This window comes from Cebus imitator, unplaced genomic scaffold (genome assembly GCF_001604975.1).
Source record: "Cebus imitator isolate Cc_AM_T3 unplaced genomic scaffold, Cebus_imitator-1.0 Scaffold202, whole genome shotgun sequence".
In the NCBI taxonomy this organism is placed as follows: Eukaryota; Metazoa; Chordata; class Mammalia; order Primates; family Cebidae; genus Cebus; species Cebus imitator.
In genome coordinates, this window is record NW_016107517.1 from 511,944 (window position 1) to 517,806 (window position 5,863).

At 36.4% G+C, this 5,863-nt stretch overlaps 1 long non-coding RNA gene across 1 annotated transcript in view; it reads right to left on the reverse strand.

Annotated features, from left to right (window-relative positions):
• LOC119474012 overlaps positions 1–2,700 on the reverse strand; it is a 196,611-nt gene extending 193,911 nt beyond the window's left edge. Inside the window, exon 1 of the long non-coding RNA XR_005203299.1 lies at positions 2,475–2,700. This is a non-coding gene — a long non-coding RNA (uncharacterized LOC119474012). The remainder of the gene's footprint in view (positions 1–2,474) is intronic.
• Positions 2,701–5,863: the final 3,163 nt, after the last annotated feature.

Consider the following 5,863-nt stretch of genomic DNA (forward strand, 5'->3'; position numbering starts at 1 on the left):
GGTAAAATATTGCAGTTGCAGAGGGTGTACAGTGAGCTGGGAGCAGGAATGGACCACATTTGAGGTCTTAAGAGCAATAGATGAAGCTGCTACAGCCCCAGTGCAATACCATGGTCTTCACAATATTTTTTATTTCCACTAATTTTTAAATTGCTTTTTCTTACTAGAAACTAATGATTTATCCAACTGAAATGTAAAATCGACATATTTTAGCCATTTCCATTTTCAACTCCTTTTTTTGTTCCAGATTTGATTAACCCCATATATAAACTTAACAACACTAACACATGGAGCACTGAGTATACAGATATGGAAAGGGAAATATAAATTATATTCCAAAAATTTAAAGAATGTATTAATTAAGTTTTGAAGTAACAGAGTTTATGGAAATTAAACATGTTAGAGGGTTACAAATCATTTCTAAGATTTTTTTCATAATATTTTTTCAAAAGTTTCTTTACATTACTATCAGATATTGTTGGAAGCAATGAAAAAAATAAAAGCTACAAACAGTAATTTGTCACATATTTGTAGCTAGGATACTGTTTCAGTTGCATTTTAATAATTATCAGCAAACAGAATTTCAGACTTCAAAGTAAATAATCATCAGAAAACCCACCAAGCTTACAAGAATAGTCCTTGAATTTCTAATTCCACAGAGATAAATTACGAATCATTTTTGTAAACTTTCCCTCATAGTTGCTTATTCAAATTCAAAAATTAGAAAACTCTCCAATCTTTATAAAAATGACAAATATCCACAGTAAGTTCATTAAAAATACATATTGTTTACATGTTAGTGAATATATGTAGTCTTATCAGTTCTTCCCAAACAATTATATTGTAAGTATTCTTTACTGTTATGGTCTATATTTGAAAAGATTTTGAAGTGCCATTCTGTGGCTAAATCCTCTGAGTTTAAACATGACATCAGCAAGCCATGATGAAGCCCTTTATGCTTCACTATAAATCTACTTCTTTCCTAGGAGAGATTAGCAAGTGAAATTGGTGGACATAATTTTAACCACATAATTCCCTGTTCCATAATAAGTTTTCTCTGTATTATATTTAACTTATTGAAAGTTGCTTTACTGAGCATATCAACATGATAACACTGAATGTTATGTTTGGATCCTTCATCCTCAAAAATGGATGACGTTGGCCACATGGGTGCCACACTTTTTTGGGATGCTCTTCTCAGAACTCTTTTCCAGTTCTGTATCAATTTTCACAATCCATATACTCCCAGGAAAGCAAAGTAACTTGCTACAAAATCAGAATCTGGCAGCTTTTACATATCTTTAAGTTTTTTTTTTTTTTTTTAGGGCATTCTTTTCCTATTACAGAAACATTCTGAGCATCCTTTGAAATACTTATAGACTCTTCCTATTTTTGTTCATCCAAAGGGGTGGGTGTATGGTACTCCTAGGGAGGTGAAAGGGTCTGAACATGAGAGTTTCTTCATCTAAGAACTCCATTTCCCCCTATGTGAGAAGGTAGGAAACACAAAGAGAGCAGGAGAAATCAATGAGCTTTTGCATTTCCTGGGGATGGTAAAAGACTACTAAATCAGATTGTGGTTGCTAGACCCCTGCTGAGAAAACTGAGGCTGAAAAAAGTAAGGAACCCTGTGAGGAGCTGTCAAGACCATGGAGGGAGTAGCATGGAATTATTGACTGGGAGCTTTTAGGAAGTGATTTAGAAAAAGTCGGTTGCCTTTACTCTAGCAAGAAAAACTCAATACTGGAGAACTTGGAACACTGAAACCAGGGAACTTGCTGTGGGAAGAGACAAGTAAAAAGATTCACCACTCCATTAGACCCTCTCTCAAGGACACCACTCTGGGAGGGGCAATTACTAGACTGCTTAAATGTCAGCCATCCAACTGACTTGAGTTAGCAAATTTTACCAACAGAATATTTGCGATCGCTGATGTTTGGCTGGTTTTGGAGGCCATTTTAAACTAAAACTGTTTAAAATATCCATTTATAAAGGTTATTTTAATCACAAGAAAGCGCAGCAGAGAAGAATGGGAAAATGTTTGCAAAAGTGGCAGCTCTTTCGATGTTAGACCATGCTTATTTTTTTTCTCTATCAAATTTCCTAAGTTTCATTCTTAAAAACGAGTTCACTAAAAAAGAAATCCAAAAATTAACTTTTGAAGCTACGAAAAATCATGAACCTTTTCTCAGTCTGTTTTCCCATCATTTGAGAATACAACTCACCTCTGACAATTGTGTCCGCGTGCATCTACATTTAAGTGTAAAACCCATGGACTTTTGTTTTATAAGTGAGTTGGCATCATATTTTCTTTCTCTTTCTTCCCTTCTATACCTCAGCCATTAAAAACAGTAACAAGAGTAGTTTATTTGAATCAGGATGGGTATAAAACAAAGCCTCTCTCAATCAAGAACAAGTAAACTTTTGCAAGCAGAGAAACAGACACTCAAAATACTGCAAGGAAGTAAGCTTACCTTTTGCTTGTTCTGTTCATCTTAATATTTCAAGTGCTACAGTAGCAGTGTCCTGCAAAGCTTCCCCACTTGGCAGAACTGCATGAACTGATACAGATTCAGAGAAAGCAAATAGGAGCTTTACCAACGAAAATGTGGAAAATCCAAGAATTAAAGTGCCGTTATTTCGATTTGAGTAGAGTACAGTCTATTTCTTAGAATATGTGACTCAGTGCATATTTCTTTGTCATTGTTTTGAGGTTCAGTTAACCATAAAGAGGGAAGAGAGCTCAGTGAAGCATGGCTGGCTTGACAATAGGCTTTCTGCAGGTTAGCCAAATTTAACTGGCAAAAGCTCGCCCAAACCCTTTTGTCTGCTACATTTGCACCATAATGTCGGTCCTTCTTCGCATATTTCACAGATCAAGTCTGACCATTTATCCCCAAAGATGGAAAAAGTCATTTCTGGGTCTGTCTATAAAAGTTACTTTATAAAGTATTGTGCAATTCTATCACAAAAGCTACAAAGGGGGAAAGTGCACTTCACATGGCCACAATTAGGGCTTCTGTTTCCGCTCTCCTGCCCTTGTCAAAGCTTTGATTTAGTTTTCCTCGGTTTTGTCCAAGGGTCATTACAGATGTCTGCAGATGATTAGCATCTCCCCCCAACAGCCCCTCTCCAACTGGGTGATTAGCAAATTAAAACTTTGCATTCTTTTCTGTCTACTGAGACGTATTGGGAAAGATTAGCAAATGTGGTTAATTGTGGAGACCTAAGGGGGCATCAAGGTGTTTGTCTCAGAATTTTGGAAGCTAAATATTAAGTTAGCAATTGGGAAGCCCATTATGTCACATACTCCAGTATTTAATGAAGCATTCAACTCTGAAACTTAGAAACAATTGTATCCTTGATGGGGGGGCTCCAGGAACATTTTGCATCCATGCCATACCTAAATGGTGCCAACCTGATCCATTGAAAACTGGATTTGGTGTATACCATGAACAGTGACAGGCACATTTGCAGCTCCATTTCAGAAATTGAAACCCCTGCTCTCCATAAGGACTCAGTATAACTTTTAAGGCATTTACAACCTGTGAATTCGGGTGAATGCCAACCATAAATGAGGTATCCAGGAGAAATGATCCAGGAGAAATTGAGTCTTCAGTTTCAACTGGCAATTGAAATATCAGAAAAACATTCCTGGCTCCATCTTTGTTTTAGGAGAGCAAATGTTTGATTAGGTTAGCAGACGAAAGAGGAAAAAGCTTTGGCAGGCTTACCCCAACCATATAGGAGATATAGAATCTACAGAGGGATTGGGCAAATGAGGCCCAAATGTCAGGCATTCATTCAAAATAGACATCCTGCAAAACATATTTCTAAATGGTAACCACAGGAGAGCATAACCAATTTTTTTTTTTAAAAAACTGGGTTCCGTCTCTTCTTCATTTTTCTTATTATTATATGGTAGTGAATCAATCATGTAGGCACAAATATCTCACAGGGATATTCATTGGAAAACGAAAAGAGAGAATGTCCTGTGAAGCCACACATCGAGTCAACTGTGAAATTAAAACTCTATTGCGGGCTATCCTAATTTCAGCCTTTCTTGTCAATACAACTAATGAGTCTCAAATCATTGACAGTCAGATACTTCATGGACTGAAACCTTCTGTTTTGTGACATGGTTCCTGGAGTAGCACATAGAACAAAATGGGTTACCATTACCCTACGCCTCACTTCATCTTTCTACCAGGAAAGCATTCTCTCACTTCTAAAACAAAGAATCCTATTGATAATTTCTGAAAAGCCAAGTTTCATATCTGAGAACATCTGTGGCTTTCAGTTGTTGAGGAAAAGAAAAATAGTTTATAATGGTACAACTCAGTCCTCTTGTGATTGGCTAGAACATATGATACAAAAATATCAACATAAATCAGTAGAGTCCAGACACCTTAAAAACAAACAAACAATTCCTATATCAATATATTGACTAAAAATAACTACTGCAGCCTGCTGAGGTGAGCTAAGCACAATTCTTCATTTCCAGGATATTCTGGGATCACAAAATACTGTGTAAATCAAATGTGTTAAATCAACCAGCAAGATATGAGTTATAAACAAGGATAGTATCCTGATAAACAGCATGCTATTTTTATGATGTTATTTCTTTTATCAAAAAGTTCAAGTTCTACAGCATTTCACAGAGGAATTCCAGTTTAGTGATAAGGATACATCATTAGTGGTATAATGTGCAAATGTAAACAATAATTACTAGTTGAATGAAGGTAAACATTGCTGTACTTTGCCAATGCTGACATTAGAAATAAACGCAATTTTCAGTAGTCTTAGCATCCTCGTTTGGCAAAAGTGAAAGGGTGTTCTTGCAAATAACTCTTGTATTATTTTACCCAATATTTTTAGCATGCATTCCCATTTTCCATTTCATGTTTTGTTTCTTATCAAGAAAGTGAATATTCTCACTAAATGAGAAGAAGTACATGATCATCTCTTCTTGGCATGCAAATTATTATTTAATCAATTAATGGATATTTTCAAAATTTTCCCTCAAAACGAGTAGATGGGATCATTGCTAATTTCCCTTCACTTTTTCTTCCACATCTCGCCAGTCCTAACTATAACGAATCTTTTCCGTTCTTCACCAGCCTGCAAAGTTCTCTTTCTTTTCAGAATCCTCAGCACTTAGTGCTTGAATCTCATTAGCTCTTCCCCTCTATACTATTTTGCTTTATTTCATATGCATCACATATTCCTGGTAGAATTTCAGGGGATGTTTAGGCATTCTATATGTTTCTGCTTCAATACTAGGCACATGGAGCAACTGAAAATGCACTTGCTCAGTTAGGGCTTTTTTTTTTTTTTTGAGGCCTGATCTAAAGCTTGCTGTCTATAGATATTAAGGTAGAGAAGAAAGATATGAGCATTATAGCTAGAGTCTAGAGTGCCATAATTGACAAATATAATTTATGTTCCAAACATTTCATTTTATAGAAATTCTTTAAAAATGCTCTTAAATAAACTGGAAGACAGAGAATCCAGGGCTGACTCAGGCAACCTGGACATATAGTTGCCATAGACTATTTGAGCTCTTACTGTAAGCTGTCTTACCTCCATTAACATAGTTAGTATTCATTTTAGTCCTATTAGGAAAATACTATTATTATTCCCCCTTTACAGATGAGTGAACCCAGGCACAGAGGGGTGAAACAACTGGACCATAGTCACATAGCTCATAAGTGGGGAGGCGATATTTAATGCTGACCCAGTTGACCCTATGGTTTATATTTAAAGTTGTGGGCCGGGCGCGGTGGCTCACGCCTGTCATCCCAGCACTTTGGGAGGCAAGGCGGATGGATCATGAGGTCAAGAGATCGAGACCATCCTGGTC